Source organism: Grammomys surdaster, unplaced genomic scaffold (assembly GCF_004785775.1).
Source record: "Grammomys surdaster isolate TR1022 unplaced genomic scaffold, NIH_TR_1.0 125834, whole genome shotgun sequence".
NCBI classification, from domain to species: Eukaryota; Metazoa; Chordata; class Mammalia; order Rodentia; family Muridae; genus Grammomys; species Grammomys surdaster.
This window is the reverse complement of record NW_021620662.1, coordinates 2,208,673-2,230,284: the sequence shown is the minus strand read 5'-3', so window position 1 is coordinate 2,230,284 and position 21,612 is coordinate 2,208,673. Positions and strand designations below refer to the sequence as shown.

Sequence of the window (21,612 nt, the reverse complement as noted above, 5' to 3'; positions counted from 1 at the left end):
CATATAGACATATATTCATGAAGACATACAGACATATTGTACATACACACAGACAGACAGACAGACAGACAGACAGACATTTGGAGGCTGGAGCACAGCCTCAACAGTAACACTTTATTTTTTTTCTCTCAGCCTTTTTATACCTTCTTAGACAAAAGTTCTTTATAAAATTACCTCATAGGCAAAATGTTACACTAAAGGGGAGTTACAGAAAGGTAACTCAAACGCAGTAAGTTCAAAGCAGTGTTTCATTCTGTAAATGCATTATAAGTTCAGAGCAACAGTTTCACATGGCCTTGCCTTATCATACTGGATGCCTAGGTCTCGTCCTTGGACCTGACTTAGAAGGAGTGTTTTTCCTTGATTTGTCCCAAGCTTCTTTCTCTTCTTGGTGTAATTTATGAAAGTGTAATTTATAAAAGCTTACCATGCAGCCTTTACTTACTATTCTCTGAGGAGTGGGCACATTCTATTCTTGATTCTAACTGTATTACATCTTTCTGGCAAAACAACTAAAACCACCTCCTTAAACTTTCTTCCTAAAATTATTTGAGTCAAGTCAGGAATTCTATAAAATTCATCTATACACCATTAATTCATGAAAGGTCATCTTCATGTTGATCTGCAGGAAATTTGCCCACTATGGTGGGCTGATGCCCAGGACCCTCTGGTGTGCTTCATCGCAGTACTTCTGAGCTGCAGTGGGACAGCTCATGCCCAGGCACCCTGGGGCTGCTGACCATCTTTCCCACATGCAGGCTTTCTAAGGTGGTGATGTTCAGGCTGCAGGATTTCTCACAAGCAGTCCCAGGCTCTATCTCTAGGGACACAAGGCAGAATCTATGTCTCCACAGGACACAGGCATGGGCTTCACCCACCACCACCTTCACATGCTCTATTGTTTAGAGAAGTTGTGTGCGGGCAGATTCAGTAAGTGGCAAAAGCCCAACCCAACAAGGAATTTCTGTGCTACCAAACCCCCACAGGAATGAATCCATTTTCTTGAAAGCTTGGTACTGTCAGCAAAAAAACCCTGACCCATACCACTCTGAAATCACAACCTATGTGAGGGGCAACATTTTGTAAAGTTACTCTGCTGATAACGGAAAATAAAGGATGAGGGTTCACAGAATCCCAGAAAGACTAGCAACTTTAACATTTTTACATATCAACTGAAAATTGTTTTAAAGATTTTTTAATTTTATTTATATGAGTACACTATACCTGTCTTCAGAAACACCAGAACAGGGTATTGGATCCCCATTACAGATGGTTGTGAGCCACCATGTGGTTGCTGGGAATTAAACTCAGGACCTCTGGAAGAGCAGTCAGTGCTCTTAACCCCTGAGCTATCTCACCAACTTTCAACTGAAATGTAAATGGAGTGGATTTTTTAAAAATAGTAATGTCAGTATATTTTTTTTTTCTCTAGTGCTGGGGATTGACCCCAGGGCCTCACACGTGATGGATGAATCATCTACTACCAAGCTACATCCTTAAACTCCAAATGATGAAATTCCAATATCACCATTCTGAAGTCCTTGGCGACTAAACAATGAATCTAGCCTTTGAGTATCAACAGTTGCTGACCTCAGAGACAACTAGCTTGATGTACCAAGAGTGGAAGGATATGGCGCCATCTAGTGTCTCATATAGCGATCAAACATGCATCTGGTCCCGCCTGTGGTTCCAGCCCCTGAGGTGCAGGAAATGACCAAGTACAGAAGAAGACCATTACACCAAGAAGCTGGCCAGTGACTCACAGACACTGAGATGTTCTCTGGACTCTTTAAGAAGGGCTTTCTGAGACCTGCTTGGGCAACCTGGAGAGACCCTGTATCAAAATAAAGACTGATGGGGGTCGAGGATACATCTGGGTGGTACAGTATTTGCCTAACTTGTGTGGCCCTGGGTCCAAAATCATAGTTAAAAAAAGGAAAAGGGAGCAGGGCTAGAAACGAACCAGCTGGAAAGATACAATGTGAAGTTATACAGAGTGGAGTGGTACAAGCTGGACTATAGGGCTTGCACACGCGGGCGGCAAATGATTGAGAAACAAGGAAGTGGACTGCAGTCAGCGTCAGGAGAGACCCCTGTCGGGGGAAGGGGGCGGTTTAAAGATGACCGTGGCAGGAGAGGGGCTTCTAGCTCTTTATTAGTGATGTTTCTCTTTCCGTTACACCAATACTCGCTGTGTGATTACTCTCTGCATCCTACATTTCTAGGTTGTCTCTCTCAGTGAACTAAAAGGATGAGGAACACAGAAAGAGGTGATTCTGTGGGGGTGCGCAACACCATGTGTAGGATGCGTGCCCAGCTCCAGACTCTGTGACCTAATTTGGCTCCGGCCACCCTTATCCACTTCTAGAGTCTGGCCAAGAACTTAGCTTGGTGACTGTTGAGCCTGATATTTGCTGGCGACCTCTGAGCTGAAAGGGTCACCCATAAGCCTGAGGAAAGCAGAAGCCTACAACATCCTTGCTGAATGTCAAACAGTTAACACGGAGCCTTGACGGTGAAGCGTTCTCTCTGGGAAGGCCGCGAGAAACACCTCGTCTTTGACCGGCGGCCATTAGGGCTGGGAAGGAGATTGCCTTGGGTATTTTGTAACGAGTGACTGCCTAAAACAGTAGCATGAGGTGGCATTTACAAGCATTTTCTTACCTTATAGATATTTGAAAGACCCAGCTGTCTTTAGGAAAGTAATTTATTTCCTTCCTTCCTTCCTTCCTTCCTTCCTTCCTTCCTTCTTTCTTTTCCTTTCTTTCTTTCTTTTTTTCTCTTTCATTCATTTGTTTGTTTGTTTGTTTTTCGAAACAGGATTTCTCTGTGTAGTCCTGGCTGTCCTCTGTAGAACAGGCTGGCCTCAAACTTAGAGATCAGCCTGTCTCTGTCTCCTGAGTGCTATAAATAAAGACATGCCAGATAAGGGCTTTACCTCCAAGACATACACACATACACACACACACACACACGCACACACGCACACACGCACAGAGAGAGAGAGAGAGAGAGACAGAGACAGAGACAGAGACAGAGACACAGAGAGACAGAGAGAGAGACAGAGAGAGAGAGAGAAACAGAGAGAGACAGAGACAGAGACACACTGGCTTTAAAAAAAAGTTTGGGCTATAACAAAAAGCTATAATTTCTTAGGAAACACTATTAAGTAATAGACTCCCTGATCTAAAGTCCCAAAGCAAGCCAATTTTTTAAACATAAAAGTTTGTCCTCTGCGTTCAGAGAACATCAAATTTCCTTTTGTGTTCTCTTCCAAGAGTAGTCAAATATAAGACCTTTTAGGAAATCTGACACGTACTGAGTCTGAGATTAGTGGATTGTCCAGAAGAGGGCGCTAGTTCTCCAGGATGCCCAAAAAGCATCTGGACCACCGCTTAGCAGCCAAGAACAAAAGCAGTTCAGTGGTCCAAATTGAGAAGGGAGAAGTATAGTCTCAGAATGCAAAAGAAACCTGACATTCAGAGCTGCCTCCCGTACCTCCATGATCTGGCTGCAGCCTGCCACCAACGTGCTCAATAAATATAGTGCTGTAAAGATCATTCGACCCCAGAGCGCGCATGCCTATAAGCAACTAAGCTAAATATAAAATGAAAAAAAATGTTGAAAGCATATGGTTGTCTGTTTCAAAGATACTGTTTGCCTGGTGTGGTGATTCCACCCTGATGTCGTCTGAAGACTCAGTATTCCAATCTGCACGATTTTCTTCCCAGAGTGACAGGCAGAGAGCCAGCTAGAGCCTGACCCAAATCCTGTTTGGTGGAAATAACACCCTAGCTTCCCCCAGCACAGTGCCCAGCTTCCTCTTTTTTAGTTTATTCTTGTTTACCAATGAAGATACACCTCATCCGCTCAAGTAGCCCTACCTGAGCTTAATCAGATGGCTTTCACGCTCCATCTTTTAAGAAACAGCAAACACCCAGTTATGTAAAGACAGCAAGATCTCCCAACAGGAGCCCTCTCATGCCAGGAAACTCAAGCCTCTTATTTACTCACTGGCTTTGAAGATTCTGCTATCAACACTGTCTTAGTTCTGTGTTTCTTTCTTGCAGCAAGCGGTAGTACTCCAGTGTCCCCAGAGGCAGCTGAGGTGGGGCTAAGTGCCCCCCACACCTCCACACACACTCCTTGTACCAAAGCAGAAGACAGCAGCTTTGGTCAGCAGCGATGATGCATTACAGTACATGATAAAGACCCAGAACCAGAGGCAAATAACCAGGTCACCTCATTTGCCAAAGCCTTGCTGCAGGGTTTTCATAGGGCTGTTTTCACTGTGTTACATTTAATTCAGCATGCCTGTCCAGAGGATATTTTTAGAAGCAATTACCTAAAGAGCTTTCGAGTTCCTGGAGTTTTATCTGCATGGGTATCTCTTGGCCTAAGGAACCTAAAGTATTGAATGAAGTGAGTCTCTTTTAAAGATACCAGGGCACTGGGAAAAATCTACCTGCATATGGGTACCTGCTTGGGGCATCTTTCCTGATGGAGAGGTATATCAAGAAAGGGTGTTCCTACTTCCCCTCTCCCAGGAGACTTCCGCTCCCCTTCACCCCCAGGATTAGGAGGGAGATACATCAATGGGTGCCTGTATATCGCTTCTCACACTGGCTACCTGGCCGAGCAGGGCTGTCTAGGTTTCCTGTCTTTTAGACTATGAGTCTAGGCTGAGACACACAGACCCTAATACATCCCCTACACGGCAGAGTCACGCTGTTCCCGAGCACAGCTAGCACTTCAGTTACTTCTTGTCTCAGTGTAGCTCATGCGTTTTCATCCTGGGCTCTTATTGATGGGCAGGCTGTGGGATCTGAGGTGCTGAGGTCATGTAAGAAACTGCCCATTTTGCTTCCTGAGATCTTTAACTTCCCTCGGCATCTCAGAGGAATCAGAAGCACTCAGTGGGTTATGGGGACCATGGCAGAGAATTTGCAACTAAAATATACTCAACATCTCAAATGGAAGAGTCGAAAAGAACCACCCAGAACCTTCAATGATATTTATGTTACAGACAGAGGGATGCCACTGATCACATAACTTAAACTTTTTATTTTGTAAATAAGAAGAGTGAGTCTCAGAGTCACCTGTGGCAAGTCTCAGGCCCAATCCCAAGACTTCAGACTCGGTTGGAGCCCTTTCCAAAATAAGGAGGATGGGGGGGGGCATCACTCCCTTCCTGTTCCTTCCTTGGAAGCACTGCAGAAATGGAGAAGAATCCATGTGACCTCTCCCTCCAGCTGAGTCCTCTCACTCTCCAGGGACTTGTTGAGCAGCTCCTGTGGCACAGAGAAGCCCTGGAGCATGGGTTTGTGTAGGGCAAGTGGGCCTCGCCTCCAGATAGAAGAACCGGTAAGGGTGAGTGAGCTCAGACCCCAGGAAACTCGGAGACTTGAGATAGGCAGGAGTTGAACCGCTCCCTATACATTTCTGTACCTGCTCTGGAACAACCACAACACCTCAGTGAGAGGATCATAGCAGTCAGTCACATAAGAAATTACCTGGAGTCCTTCCCCCATGCAAATAGAACATTACTATCACCTCAGACTGAGCCAATAGGAAACATCTGCCCCTAAATCACACCCCCACTCCTCAATGTTTATACAGTCTCTATCCACATAGGATAAAACACACCAAGTACCCTTATTTCACCAAGGATCATCTGAGAGCTGTTGAGATTTGGTCTTGCTGTCTATTGTACTGCTAAGTGCAGCCTCCCATGACATGGAGTCCACACATAGACCTATGACCCTGTCCCCAAGTTACTTAGTTATTTATGGTAGATAAAGATGCCAAAAGTCAGAAGAGAGAGAGGTAGGGTTTAGGATTCGTAGGCTCGGGAGTTGGAGGAGAACCACGAGGAAGAAGAAGGTTGAGGAGGAAGAGAAGCCCCCATGGGTTAGATGGGCTATAACAACGTGGCCCTCAGGGCTGGCCAACTGGAGTTCAGAGCAGCCCAGATGAAACATAGTAAGTAATATACAGGAAGTAGATCCTAATGGCATAGAGGGTAGGTATCTGCCCAGCTCCTGTGTAAGGCTTATTATAAATATAAAGGTTGTGTGTGTCTTTTATCCAGGATCTAAATTGTCAAAGGCAGGGTAGAAACCCCAGGTCAAGTTTATATAATTTCTACAACAGAGAAAGGCTTGTTTTACTGAGCTGTATCACTTGGGGAAGAGTTTTCCCCAAAGCACTTATCACTGGATCTTGGACCCATGTGGCTACCACCACCTCAGCCTCTGCCTCTCACCTGCTGCCACAGTAGCTGAGGAGAGACCCAGGCCCTGTCCTGCCTTCCCTGCACAGGCTGCGGAAACCTCCCAGCTTCTCTTCTGAGAGCTAGAACACTCCCAGCATTTCTAAACAGACCAGAGCCCCATGGAACCTATTGGCCAGGCTCCGCTTAGCTCTCAGAAGACACATTTGAAGTTGCTTCGTTATCACTATGCTACCCTTATTGAAATGTGGGAGCAACCATGGGCAAGCCACTGAGGACTGTGACGAGTACAGAAGCATGTATATAAGGCACACGCAGTCTAGAGCGCGGCCCAGGACACATCAAGCACTCATCCTTGATGTCCCTACCCTGATCTACTGCTGGCAGCCTAGCACACACTTATTAAGCCTCTACTGTAGTCAGAGCCTCACACCAGACCCAAGAAAACAAAGATGAAAAGCCTCCAGCCAGGAACAGAGAGAAGGAAACCTGGGTGAAATCAGACATATTGTGTCAAGAAGCTTGCTGAAGCCTGGAGAGATGGCTCGGCACTTAAGAGTGCTTGCTGCTCTCACAGAGGAGCTGGGTTCAGTTTCCTGCACTCACATGATGATTCAAAACCACCGGTAGCTCTAGTTGCAGGGGATCTGATGCCCTCTTCCAGTTTCCTCTAGCACTTGCATAAGATCAGGGAAAAAAACAAAACACCCCCCAAATTTAGAGGGGTGCTAACAATTAGTCCCAAATTTTTGGAGTCTAAAAATATAAATCCATTCCATTAAATTTCTGCATGTGCTCTGGGCATGGCTAGCTAGTGACCATGGAGCCCCTCCAAGGGTATTCATTATGTTCAAGCTTATGCTACTGACTATGGCAATATAAGAGGTGACTCTGACAAGGGTTACCATGTGATTGCTTGGATTGGAGACTCAGGGGCATCAGGGTGGGCACTGGGGTCAGGGGAAACTAGCTGAAGAATAATTATTCCAAAACTTGCCAGGACAGCCTAGGCCTTGGTGATGCCCCAGAGACCATGGACCCAGGTTTCTCTAGCAAGCTCTCAAGTACTGGGCTCCAGCATAGCAAATAAGAAGAGGAAAAAAGAGTTAATTTTCTACATAGTGGTTGTTATGCTCCTTAGCTTTTAGAATTTTTATTGTATTTGGAGACAGAGCTCTGGCTGGATCTTGCTATGTAAATCAGACTGGCCTCACCGAGATTGGTCTGCTTCTGCCTCCAGAGTACTGAAATTAAAGGCCTGTGCCACCCCGCTCAGGTCCATGTCCTTTGTGAAGGCACACTAGGACTCGGGTGCACTAGCCCTACTGGTTAAACAAAAAGCCTTTTCACTGGGACCCTACAGAGCAATAGCCAACAGGGTGCATGGAGCATGTGTGAGCTGGAGAACTGCACTGTGGGGTAGAGCCAGCAAGCCTGAAATGTGCAGGGCTAGATACTCTGACAAGGTTCCTCACCATCACCCAGAGGGGATCCCCACCCTCAACCTTGGCTATACATAAGTCTCTTCTACTAAGGCCTTCATCACGCTGGACGAGGCCACCACTTCATGGAGTAATCTGGTTACTCACGGTCTCCTGGCTTCATGTTATTTAGGGGATAGGACCGAAGCTTGGTGACAGAGCACATACTTAGCATGAATGGGATCCAGGATTCAGTCCCCAGCACCGAGAGAAAAGAGAAGGAAAGACAAGTGAATCATAGCTAAAAATTCCCTTCAGGGCAATAGCTAGTCTGGCATTTGACCAAGCAACTGAGCACCATGTGTACACAGCTTAGCCAAGGTGACACATAAAACTAACTGCCACACCCTGTGACTCGAACACCCATCAAAAACTGTGAGGCCATGTGTGGGGGGGTGATTTTAAAACTTAGCAAAACTGAACCTCCTGATTTCTGATTGACTCTTTATCTCTTCTAGAAGGTTCTCCCCGACCCCCTGCTTTGAGTTATACGTAGCTGCTTTATGGACTCAGCATACACTGCCTGTCCAGAACCCATAGCTCTTCATCTATCTTCCATCCTTGCAACCAGAACCTCACCTTCATTGCACCTATTGCACACAGTAGGTACTCGAACACTACTTCCTTCAGTGATGAAGTTCATAGTTTGGAATTTTCCCTGAGCCTCCCCACCATTGAACAGAGAAATTCAAACTGCTCAGAAGGCCTTGGGGCCAAAATGCCAAGACAGCCCGGCATCCAAGATGGCAGATGACTGGCTTGTCTGTAGTCACCTGTGTCCTCATTAAAACACACATCGTTTCCCAGCGATGAGTTCCACTTGACTGGGGATCCTGCTGATAGAACACACATGTTTTCTCACCCACTACCAGATAGCAACCCTGAGTCACTTCCTGAAGAACGGGAGTTCACAGGAAGGATTTGGGTGGAAGGCTCCTAGCAGACGCCCTGGGCCTGCCGATCCCCATTCCTTCATTCTAGAAGCATTTATTGGGTGCTGACTCTGTGCTGGGTGTGTTCCAAGCACTCAAGGAATGTACAGCCTACGGGCTCCAAGTTTCACTGGTATCTTCTGGAGAGATACCAACTTCCACTTCATATTTTGCTATAAAGGAGACTCTTGGGTCAAAACCACCATGCCTCTCCACAACCTGGCCTTTAAATCTTCAGGGTTAAAGCTTTTAGTGTTGTGAAGCCCTAGGCTACTTCAAAGTTGGGACTATTCCTTTTCTAGGAGAATGTGATGTGTCAGAGTGGCCCATATGAAGCAACAAATTAGAAAACTAAAGGCAATGAAAGACCCTCCCCGCTTTCTCTGGTTAAGAACCCCTGGGTAAACTCAGAAAGTCAAGGGAAATGGAAAATGGAGGGGTCTTCTGTAAGTATCATAAAACTACCCTCATGTAAAAATTTAGACTATAAACTAAAATATCTCCAGAATGATCGAAAAAAATACAGTAGATTGCCAATGTAAAACTAATCAATGTTTTCTACGTCTATAATCTATCAAGACATTTGTGAGTGCTCCGCTTTCCGATGTTGCCAAAGGGTACAGGAATTCAGTGTTCTGGCTGCTAGATGTGATCCGTATAGTGGTGTGAGGACACACACCAGAAGGAGCTGTTTAAGAAATTCTTGTCTTGGGGCTGGAGAGACAGCTCAGCAGTTAAGAGCACTGGCTGCTCTTCCAGAGGTCCTGAGTTCAATTCCCAGGAACTACGTGGTGCTTCACAACCATCTGTGATGGGATCCGATGCCCTCTTCTGGCATGCAATGTACATGAAGCAGAGCATTCGTACATTAAATAATAAACAAATGAACAAATAAGAAGATAAATAAATAAATATTAAAAAAGAGAAAGAAATCCCTGTCTCCAGGCAGCTGTGTTCACTCCTATGTGGGGCTCTGGAGAACACAAGAGGCAAGCTCAGCAAGCATGGTAAAAGGGAGAAACAGCAAACAGGTTGCTTGAACAACCTAAGTTATGCTCCGATCTGAAGCATCTCCCGACACTCGGCACTCAACGCTTGAATGCTTGCTCCCCGACTGCCAGTGCTGCGTAAGGAGGCTGTGGAACTGGGCCTTCCTCACATAAGTACTCACTAAGGGCAGGACTTTTAGGATTAGAACTGTTCCTAGTTCTGCCCTGTCTTAGGTTTCTGTTGCTGTCATGAAACACCATGACCATGACCTTTCCTTGGGGAGGAAATGGCTTATTTCATCTTACAGCCTGTGGTCTCTTATCCACAGAAGTCAGGGCAGGAACTCAGGACAGGAGTCTGGAGGCAGGAGCTGAAGCACAGACCGTGGAGGAGTGCTGCTTACTGGCTTGTTCTGCCTGACTTGCTCAGACTGCTTTCTTATAGCCCCCAGGACCAGCAGCCCAGGGGTGGCGCTGCCTGGTGTGAGCTGGGCTCACCCTCATGTATCAATAACCAAGAAAATGTACTATAGGATTGTCCACAGGCCAGTCTGGTAGGGGTATTTTCCCAGTCGAGGTTCTTGCTTCCAAAATCCTTCAGTTTTGTGTTAGTTGACATAAAACTATGGACACAGGCCCACGCCCTGTGCTTCTTCTCTGCTATGATGTGAAGATGTTCTTCCACACACTCCCACTACTGTGGCCGGAGCCACAGTACTCACCACCACAATAAGGTAACTAGCACACAGAACTGGTGAGTTTGCTGAAACCTATCTGGTTCTAAGGGTTTGGAGCTGGTTTGTGGGAGGAATGTGGAAGAGCTTGCAGATGCATGTTAGAGAAGCCTGAAAATATCATTAATGTCTTTCTTTATATATCATTTATTATTCCTTTTTATGTACATTGGTGTTTTGCCTGTGTGTATATCTGTGTAAGGGTTGAGTCAGGTCCCCTGGAGCTGGAGTTACAGACAGTTGTGAACCACCATGTGGGTGCTGGGAATTGAACCCTGGTCCTTTGGAAGAGCAGTCAGTTCTCTTAACCACTGAGCTATCTCTACCGACCCTATCATTAATGTCTTAATGGGACATTCTGGTGGGAGTTCAGAATACCATGCTTCCAGTAGATACGTAGACAGTAAGGACTGGGCTAATGGGCTAATGAGACTTCAGATGGGAAAAGAGACTATTAAAACTGGGACTAGAAGCCATGCTGCATATGGCAACGGGCCTGTGTATATTATGCACGTGTCCTGAAACTTTGGTGGAGGTTTACAGCTCAAAAGCAATGAAGTTGGTGGAGGAACTTGGAGAGCAGCTTCGACTTCAGGTTGTAGCATGGTGAGCATCAGCTACTGTAGCCAGGGTTACACTGAGAACTGGAAGTGAGCAATGGGAGCAGGGCATTCACTGAGCAGATGCAGACGAAGTGACAGGAGGTGTTGAAGATCAGTGACCGAAACAGACACAGCGAAGTTTGCACTAGGACAGTAGCAAAGGGCCCTCAGGGCATTCAGGAAGTGGCGAGATCTCACCCATCCAAAGCTCCAGGACACAACACTGGAAAAGAGAGCTGGTGAGGTGTCCTGCTGGAAACAGGCTTCACAGACAATGTGTTGTTTGTTTAGTTGGTTGCTTGGTTTGCTTTGCTTTCCCCAGGCATTCAGAGGATGCTGCAGCCATGTTCCAAGGGGCCCCGACTAATGCTTGAGATGGTAGCAGAACATAGCATCGTCCAAGTTCTTGGTACTGTTCTGTCAGGCATACAGAGTTATGGGATTATGAAGCCTGCACCAAGAGTTTTGAGAAAAGCCTATGACACAAGAAAATCTGTAGCAGAAATGAATTCTCATTGAAAGCAAAGAAAATGGAATTAACAGTTGCCAGTAATGGGAAGATGTATGGACTTTTAAGAATGAAAACATGAACCAGGTACGGTGATACATACATGTGCTCACCAACTTAGGCTACATAATAAGACCGCTTTCTCTTACATACACAAAAATAAATGAAATTATCTATACACGGAAGCACGCATATGTTTTTGATGAAAGTATGTTCTAGTGCATTGGTAACTGATGAATTAAAATCATTACAAATGCAGTTCTTGCAGAGGGCCTGGGTTCATCTCCCAGCATCCACACCAAGTGGCTCACAGCCATTGACAACCCCAGCTCCGGGGGATCTGAGGCTCTCTTCTGGCCATTGTGGGTTCTGTGCTCACATACACACACCCACACACAGTGACATGCACATAACTTTTAAAAATGTAAATACAAATAAAAGTCTTTTCATTATTTGTTGGAGGTTGGTGCTAATACTTTGAATCCGCGTGTCCAGGTGCTGAAGGTCCTTGTCCCCAATTGGGTTTTGATCTATCAATAAAGATGCCAGCGGCCAATGGTTGGGTATCGTGGCAGAACACTTAATGTTGCTCGCAAGACCCAAGGAGAATCTCAGGGACTGGAGGAGAAGAGGACACAGTAGTGTCAGGAGATAAAGCCAGGCAGCCATGTGAGTTTTCAGGTAAGTGACCACTGGCTACTTCCCCAATTGGACCTGGGATGGCAGGGGTGGGGGTGTGGGGGATGGGATTAGGAGTGCCCAGCCTTTGAGGTAGTAAAGGCATCTTAAAATTAACTGGGGTGTGTGTGTGTGTGTGTGTGTGTGTGTGTGTGTGTAAGAGAGAGAGAGAGTGTGTGTTTGTTTTCCATTTGCAGATGCGAGACAGCTTCTGAGTGGCGTGCACATTCGACCAGCCCAGCTGGAACACACAGTAGTACATCCAAAAACTCACCGCAACAACTATTATCTAAATAACATCAGCTGAAACGGAAAGGGTCAATCATTTGGTAAGTATCTGAGGTAGCTGTAGTAATGTTTTCTATATTAATTGGAATGTTATACAGCAGATAAAATGAACTGCAGGTATACGTGTATTCACATAGATATATTTGGAAATACTATGAAAAAGATCCCAAAAGGCATGGAGTATGTGTGTGGGGGGAGGGGGCTCAGAAGTATGTCTACAAAGTAGTAATGGAGGAATCAAACCATCCCATAATCACAGAAAATTGGAACTGAAAAAAATACTTTAACTTTTCATCTCTTTAGCTCCCTTCTTTTTGAAGACAGAAAAATGTTAATGCTAACTCCCTCCTCTCTCTGTCCCCTTCCTTACCTTTCCCTTCCTCCCTCCTTCCTTCCCTCTCTTATCCCTCTTTTCTCTCCCTCTCTCCTCCCTTCCCTTCCTCCCCTTTTCCTCCCTCCCTCCCTCTTCCTCCCTCTCCTTTCTTACCTTTTCCTCCCTTTCTCCCTCCCTCTCTCCCTTAACCCCCCCCATCGGTCTTTCCATCTGTTTACCATTTATTTAGCTAACAGTTTGGGCTGGGAATATCATAACTTTTCTGACATGGATTCTGTACATAACAGCCATTAACCACTCGTGGAACAGACAGGAACTGCACCCATCTCAGTGCATGCTCCTTCCTCCATGCCCCGTGCCCTGCAGCTTTCTAGACCTGTATCCTGGAGACTCATTCCTGCCCTTCCTCCCTGGCTACCATGGGCCTGGCTCTTCGGCTGTGTCATCCGGGAACTTCATGGAAATGTTCCTTGCCTCTGAGGCCAGCAGTGCTGATTCAGTGGGTGGGGGTGGAGAGAGGAACGGGAGCTGGTGGCTGGGTTGTTTTAACATGCCCGTGTGAGGCTGCCCATGCAAGTGACTGCAGAGGACATCCAGAACACAGGTTCATTGTCTCGCCACCTTTGCTAAAACCCCGGCTTGGTTTCCACTGCTCTGAAAAGCAGAGAAAAGGAGGTTCCAGCTTACAGCCGGTGAACATGAGCCTGCAGAAACCAGGGCAAGGCTCACAACCTGCCCATGAAAAGCAATACTGGACTAATTGCCAAATTGAAAGCAGACTACGTATGCAGGCAGAGATGGCAGCAGCAGTTTCCACTCTCAGGGACAAGGATAGCCATGGTAATGCCATGCTGGGCAAAAAAAGAAGCCAGTGCCCTTCCCCCACCCACGGTGAACAGAGGGAGAAAAAGGGGCAGAATCCAGCGGAGAAACTTCCTAGTTTTCCACAATGGCATAGAGACTTACTTACATATCACTTACTAATGTTTGCTGTGTTCTCTCAGCCTGTTTAAAAAGGGACAAAATACTGACCTAACATTCATTATCAGAATATTGAAAAACCAACCAAACAAACAAACAAAACCCAGCACAAATGTTAATATGTCATTGACACACAGAACGCAGAGCTTGCTAGCAGAACAGACAAAAAACTGGCAAGACAGACTCACAACCAGGCTCTGACGCAACATAATTAAACCTTAGTCTACATGTTGTTTCTCCATGTACAAACCATGTTCCACGTCTGTTCACGTGCCATATCGGTGGTGACTTGATTATGAAACGTCCTCCATTGGCTCGAGTATTTGAACACTTTGTTCCTGGCTGGTAGCCCTGTTTAGGAAGGTTGTGAGGCCTTCAGGAGGGTGGGGCCTTGCTGGAGGAAGTGGGTCTCTGTGGGCGTGGCCTTACCGTTATAATCCCGCCTCACTTCCTATTAGCTCTAGATTCCTGAACGTGGATGCCTTCTGTGACTCTCTGGCTTCTTGTTTTTGCAGACGTGCCTTCTCTGTCATGCTGCACTATATCGTGCCGTAAATTGTTGCTTCTCAGGCACTTTGTCCCCTCAGTGAGCAAAGTGATAAGACACTGTGCACAGCTGTAGGAAGAGAATCCATAATATGGTCTGCACGTCCATTTCTCTCTGTTAAAAGGCATGTAACCTAGGAACCCTTTCGGTTTGATCATGGGGAATGTCTGTTACCTTTGAGGCTCCCAGAGTCTTAGGGGAGGAAACTGAGGTGGCTCATGTACCCTTTTTCTATTTCCTGGGAAGCCAGAGGACAGGAACCATTCCAGAATTTGCTTATTTGGATCCCGAATGTTCCCCAAATCCATGTGCTGATTGATAGTTTGGTCCCCGGCCTCTAGCAATTGAAAGGATGTAGAACTTTTAGAAGGTAGAGCCTACTGGAAGTTTTGTCACTGAGCTATGGGCTAGGGGGCTAACCCTGCCTGCCACACACTGCTTCAACACAGGACCAGAGGTAACAGAGCTAGCTGAGTGAAGACAGACCGAAACTTCCGGAGCTAGCACAGTGCACAGCCACACTGGCTTACACATGCGCAGAACGAAAGGAGATGCACCTCTCCATACTTGCATGCGAGTCAATTCAAAATGAACCAAAGATTGGGATGTAAGACTTGAACTCTGACCTGCTATAGAAAATGAGGAAAATACTTTTACCTGCAACTATAGGCAAAGACTTTCTGAAAAGTCCTCCTAACGGCACAGGAAGTAATTAGCAAAAAATTACATTAAAGGGATAGATGGCAAAGGAAACCGTCAGCAGGCAAAGAGACCATCTATACAATGGAGAAAGTCTTTGCCAATTATATATCAGAAAGGAGCTACCACCTGGATTCTATAAGAAGCCCCAACAACCCAAAATCATTAATTCACTAAATGGACCAATGACTGGAATAGACAGTCCTCAAATGGAGAAATACAGATGATGGGCTGAGGGACAGGTCAGTGACTGAGAGTGCTCACTGCTCTAGCATGAGGGCCTAAGTTTGGATCCCTAGAGCCCATGTGGAATGCTCTATGTGTCTGCTTATAAACCTGGAGCCTTAGCTCAGAGCAGGGGGAATGAGGCAGAGACAGGAGAATTCCTGGGCCTTGCTGGTCCCAGAAAGCTATCCAGTCGGCGAGAGATTGTCTCAAGGGAAGAAAGTGACTGATAATAAAAGACGGCCTCCACCCATGCATATATGCACGTGTATACTCAGCTGCACACATATGTGTTTTATGCATGTATACCGCACATCCACACATGCACGTGCAGACAAATACATTTTAAAGGGTCATTTACAAATGACCAATAAATATGTGGAAATTGTTTAGCTTCCTCAGTCATCAGGGGAATACAACTGATTTGAAATTCCACCTCACCCTGGTCAGAATGGCAATCAGCAAGAAAAGAAATGATAAATTCTGGCCATGATGTAAAGAAAGAGACTTTTTTTTTTACCCTGGACTTCATACATGGTGGTGAACTAGTGCAATCATTTTGGAAATCAGTACTGAGGTTCCACACAACAGCCATAGGCTCTAACTATATACCCAAATGATTCTAACTCAACATACCACAGAGATAGTTGAACATCCATGCTTATTGTGGATCTATTCACCTTAGCCATGCTGCCATCCATTCGCAGATGAAAGGGTAATGAAGACATCAGGAATATACATGGTGCTGGTTTATTCTGCAGGAGTTAGAGAGATGGCTCAGTGGTTAAGAACACTGGCTGCTCTTCCAGAGGGCCTGGGTTCAACTCTCAGAATCCACATGTGGTTCACAAAATTCTCTAATTCCAGTTCCAGGAAATCTGATGCCCTCTTCTGGCTTCTGTGGACACTGCATGCATGTGGTACACAGACATATGTACAGGCAAAATACACGTGTTCTCTTAGTTCTGCCACTATCTATTGGGAGCCGACTCCTAGCAGAAAGTGGCTATCATCTTTGCAGCCATCTCAAGCCGTAAACCCTGACAAGAGGCTTTTTTTCAATTTTTCAATAGCCCACAACAGCTGAGCACACTCTGATAAACATCTTGTTTTTCTCATATATCTTGTTTTGCTGTTTAGTGCCCCCAGCGGCAAGGCGCATGTGGTAAAGTGTCTTCAGCTGTGTTCCCCTGCTTGTGCTTATATGTACCCATGATTTCCTTTCAATAAACGAGACTTGATCAGACTCTCTGTCTTGTCTCCATTCTTTGCATCTCTTCCCCCTCCATCCCCACTCTCTCTCTCTTGCTAGACCCTGATCCACAGACCAGAGCAGCAGCTCAGGCCGGGGCAAAGTGGTGGCCCCCAAACGTGGGGCAGAACAGGCTATTACAACTATCCATCCCTGAGATGAAATGGCATAACCAAAAGCAATGTGGGGAGGAAATAGTTTATTTGGCTAAAATTTCCAGGTAATAGTCCATCATTTAGAGAAGTCAGGGCAGGGACTCAAGCAGGGCAGGAACCTGGAGGGAGGAGCTGATGCAGAGGCCTTGAGGGGTGCTGTTTACTGACTCGCTCCTCATGGCTTGGCCATCTTGCTTTCTTATGACACCCAAGACCACCAGCCCGGGGTTGGCACCACTCACAGTGGGCTGGGCCTTACTACATCACTAATTAAGAAATTGGCTATAGACTTGCCTATAGCCTGCTCTTACGGAGGCAATTTAAGGTTCCCTCCCTTAGTTGACATAAAACTACCCAGAGCACGTATAAACTATAGATAAAGGAAAAATCTAAAATATCCTCTCTCCTGCCATAGTGTAACAGTTACACTAGGTTAAGTGAAATAAGCCGTAGTCAAAGAAAAATATCACATGATCTCTTCTATACAGAATCGTGATTCAATTTTATATATGTGAATGGCTATATGTATATACACATACATGTGCATATGTATGTATAGAACATGAAAACAGGGTGGAGACAGTGAGAGGCGAGGAGTCTGAGGCATGTAGGGATAAGAAGGGATGGTGGGGACTGAGACAGGCTTGGAGATGACAAGGGAATATTGCTCTTGCAGCCATGTGAGTGGCTTGGGGTGGGGGAGGGGGATGACCCCACCCTCTGCTGGACTCTGATGCACTGCTCTCATGTGTACACACACATACACGCATGCACATGCACGTACATACATATATACATAACAAAAATAAATAAATAAATAAATAAATAAATAAATGTTAATAAAAGGAAAGCATGCTGCCATATATGTGGCATGAGAGCAAAGAGAAGCTGACCTGAGGGAGGAAACAGGTCTTTCTGGAGGAGAGAGGGGAAGAGGAGGGTCAATGCAGACCAAGGACAGCCATGTGAGGATACCATGATGAACCTATCACTTTGTGTAACTTTAAAGAAATGTTTTTATTTGAAAATAAACTCCAATCTTTCTTCCTCTTAAGCTGACTACCTAGGATACTTTGTTATGGTAGCAGAAAGAAGACAAAGTTTTAAACCTGACTTAGTGGGTACAGAGCCAGCAACAGAGCAGGCAGTGGCCCTGTTAAGAGTCTGGCTTGGATGGAATCCTCCGAAGTGGGTGCTGGACAGGGGTTTGGGTTGAGTTCTTGCCTCAGCAAGCCCCCTGAACTTCCTGGTAACTATTGCATTCAGTGTCTGTACATGAATCACCCAGGTGAGAACCCCAGGTGACTCCCGCTGCCTCAGACTAGGAAAAGATTCATGAAAAGGCAAACTCCATTCTTAGAAGAAAGTTGACGTAACTTTGGAACTGATAAAATCGGGAACTTCAAAGACCTTTGGAGTGGTCTGGAGACACTGATAGGTGGTGGCCCTTCTTACCCCAGCATCAGCATCTCTAGGTCCAAACAACTGTGGGTTAAAGGTATTTAAAGCACAAAATCCCACCTGTCTTAGACATGTACACACACTCCCTATCAGCCCCTAAACAGCACAACACAGCCAGTATTTGCTTATCATTGTTAAGCATTGTAAGTGACTCAGAGCTTAGAAAGTTCATGAGAGTATTGCATAGGTTTTATGCAAGTATATACAGTTATATACAGGACCGAACACCTGTGGGTTTGGGTGTCAGAGTGGTTTCAGGAATTCAGGCTCCATAAAGACTGAAGGTCACCTGCGTTCCTTAGAAGGAACATAAGCCTCTGACTCAGCACTTCCTGTTCTAGGAGTTCATTTCCGGAAACACTCCCTAGGATAACGCTATGTGGTGGCCTGCAACATATAGAACTGGTGATAGGCAAACCATTCTGAAGCCTGAGAAAGGGAGTTTTGGGGTTGAGGGGTAGGGATCAAGGCTAACATTAAGGAAATGTTAAGTTTGAGATACTTCTGAAACACTCAGTGAGGGTCCCAAACCCATATTTGGATGGTTTGAAAATTGGGAGGGCAGAGATATCCAGCTGAAGAAGTGAATCAGAAAGTCTTCAGCAAGGGCATGGCATTTAAATCCAGGGATAAAAACTCCAGGAAAAATAAAATGACTAGTGAAGAATGTGAGTTAGTGTGGGGATAAGGAGAGGTGACCCAGTGACAAAGCCTGCTTACAAGTATTTGCTGGGATAGGAGAAAAATCATGACATTTATTAAACTGTGGACCAGCAAGAAAGCACACTGGAGGAAAGGGAGTGGGCAGCTTTGTTTTGTCTTGTAGGTGGCTTCTGAAGGGTTAATAGAATTTTCACTTCTAGCAGACTAACAGTAAAAAGAGTCAGGGGAGCAGCTCGGCTAGTTCTGGGCTTTGTGCCCCAAGAACAAGAACTTGGCTAACCACAGAGTAGATGATGTAAATGATATGGCTGAATAAGATTGAGCCTTGAGAAAAAAAAAAAAAAACCTATACTTCTCCATGATTGTTCCTCGAACACTGTCATATGCTGAGTAATGGGCTGACACTTTCTCCATGATTGTTCCCTGAACCCTGACACTTTCCATAGCTACCCCTCCCCACTCCCCTGATTTGTGGTTTTCTCCTTTAAATATCCCACACTCCCCTCTCTAGGGGTCGAGCTCCTCTGCCTCTGCGTGGGTGGGTTACGTGGGTTACAGGGTCTTGGCTTCAGCGCACTGATTAAAATAGACCTCTTACTGGTTACATCAAGATCGGTGTCTCTGAGTCTTTTGGGTGGCTGTGAGTTCTCATGGCTTTAGTGGGGGTCTCCCCTCCCCAGGGGCCTTTCACTACCTTGAATAAAATCAGGTTTGAGAGCATGGAGGTCAGGGATAACCTTGACAAAGGAACTTCAGAGAAATGGAGAAGCCATTGACCAGACTTGGAACCAGAGAGCAGACAAAGAGACTGGGGAGCGTGTGCAGGAGATCAATGGCAGCATGCTCCCGGCTAGTCAACACTCTGAGGAGGATTGCAGGGCTGGGACACACGTAGACAGACTGTCTTTTAAACAGAAGACTCCACACATTGATATGTAGCTAACAGTCACCCTGTAGAGAAGATATTGATGGCAGAATAGAAAGAGACATAAATGAAGAAGGAAATTCTTCACGGAAGAGGTAGGTGCTAGCAGGGTGAGAGAGAGAGAGAGAGACACAGACAGACAGATAGACAGACAGACAGACAGACAGACACACACACACACACACACACACACACACACACACACCCAGGGTGGCAAACACTTCATGCTTACCCTTCAGCAGGCATCCTCATGGGCACACACCCAGTGCATCAATGGCCTGGTGTAGCTGCCACTCATTCAGGCTGTCATTCTGAGGGATGGGTTTTCAGGGAGCAGAGTGCCTGTAATGTGACAAGACAGGTAGAGATGTGAGTGTCTCTGTGGGTGTGTGGACAGAAAGAGAATCGAACTGGCCCTTGATGGCATCTATTTACTCAATTGTGTGTAAAGCAGAACACCAGTCATCTTTGTGGGGGATGGGAAGGAAAAGCCTGAAAGCTCTAACTGGAAAAGAGACTCCTAATGGAAATGCCTGAGTAACTAGGTCATGTCCATTGGAGATTTGTGGTCATGAGCTGGAAGACAAGTCATTCACCCAACCATGTGCCTTCTCCCTGTCGTGGTCAATTAGCTCCAGAGCAGCTGGGGGCATGCTCTCCGATAGCTGCTCCACCAAAGGCCCATTAAGCAATGGGCTGAGAGACCAGGGGCTGAACATGCTGAGGCTATAAGTCAAAGTGAATCTCTGCACCTCTTGAAGTTCCTTACCTCAGGCATTTTGTCAGCGAGCAGACACTGTTAAAACACTTTTGAGTGAGAGTCTTAAGTTACGATAAAATTAGAAGTGTGCCTTTTACTTTAAAGAATGGACTCTTAAGTGTGAGTGGCTGTGAGTGTCTTTGTTCATATGAGGTACACATGTGTACCCATACATGTATAGACCAGATGTCAGTGTTGGGTGTCTCTCTTCTGGCTCTACCCACCTTGTTTCCTGAGACAGGGTTTCTCTCTAGCCTGGGACCCACTGACTAGGTTTGTCTGGCTCCAGCAAGTTACAGGATTCTACCTGTCCTAGTCCCTTTAAGAACAACAAACAAACAAAACCATATGTTGTGGAGGCCGAACACTGGTCTTCAGGCTTGCAAAGCAGTTTACCAACAGAGCCTTTTCCCTGGTCCCCAGCACAGTGGTTTGTTGTTTTGGTTTTTTGACAGGCTCTCACTAATTATGTGAAATTGGCTGACCTTCAGTGCTTATGACTTCAGGAAGTGAGAGGCAAGGGAGTGAGGGAGTCTACCAGGAAGTAGCCACAGAGGTGGGTCTGGTAGTCAGAGTGGGTGAAGAATGCACTGACAAGAGAGTGAGAGGGATTCACCAGAGGCAGTGACATCAGCCCAACAGAGCTCTTGGGATTGGACCATAGAGTTCAAGAGAGCTGGGAGGGAGGGGCTGTCAATGTGGGGATGGATGCTTGAGATGGGGGGATGATGATTATGACAGGGTCTATGATGGCACGAGGCTGGAGCTGCTGAGGAAGGGAGCAGGAGACAGCACCGTGTAAGCTAGATAGCTTTACCAACAGCTCCTGTCCAGACCTTGGAACTGTGACTATGACCTTTACCTGAGGAAGGAGTATTTGCAGATACTGTTAAATGAAAGATCTGGAAATACCGTCAGTCTGGTTGTCCAGGTGGCCTTTAGTTCGGATCCTGAATGTTCCTAAAAGCCTGTGTGTTAAAGGCTTTGTCTCCAGCCTGTAGCACTGTCTGAAGGCGGTCAAAGCTTAGGAGGGTATGGTGGAAGGGAGTTAGGTCACTGAGTTGTGCCCTTAAAGGGGATGTGGATGTCCCTGTCTGTCTGTCTGTCTGTCTCCCTCTCTCTCTCTCTCTCTCTCTCTCTCTCTCTCTCTCTCTCTCTCTCTCTCT

At 46.0% G+C, this 21,612-nt stretch overlaps 1 long non-coding RNA gene across 1 annotated transcript in view; it reads right to left on the bottom strand.

Moving 5' to 3' along the window:
* Positions 1–21,612, bottom strand: part of LOC114640562 — a 99,801-nt gene that overhangs the window by 75,408 nt on the left and 2,781 nt on the right. Inside the window, exon 2 of the long non-coding RNA XR_003714163.1 lies at positions 19,919–20,028. This is a non-coding gene — a long non-coding RNA (uncharacterized LOC114640562). The remainder of the gene's footprint in view (positions 1–19,918; positions 20,029–21,612) is intronic.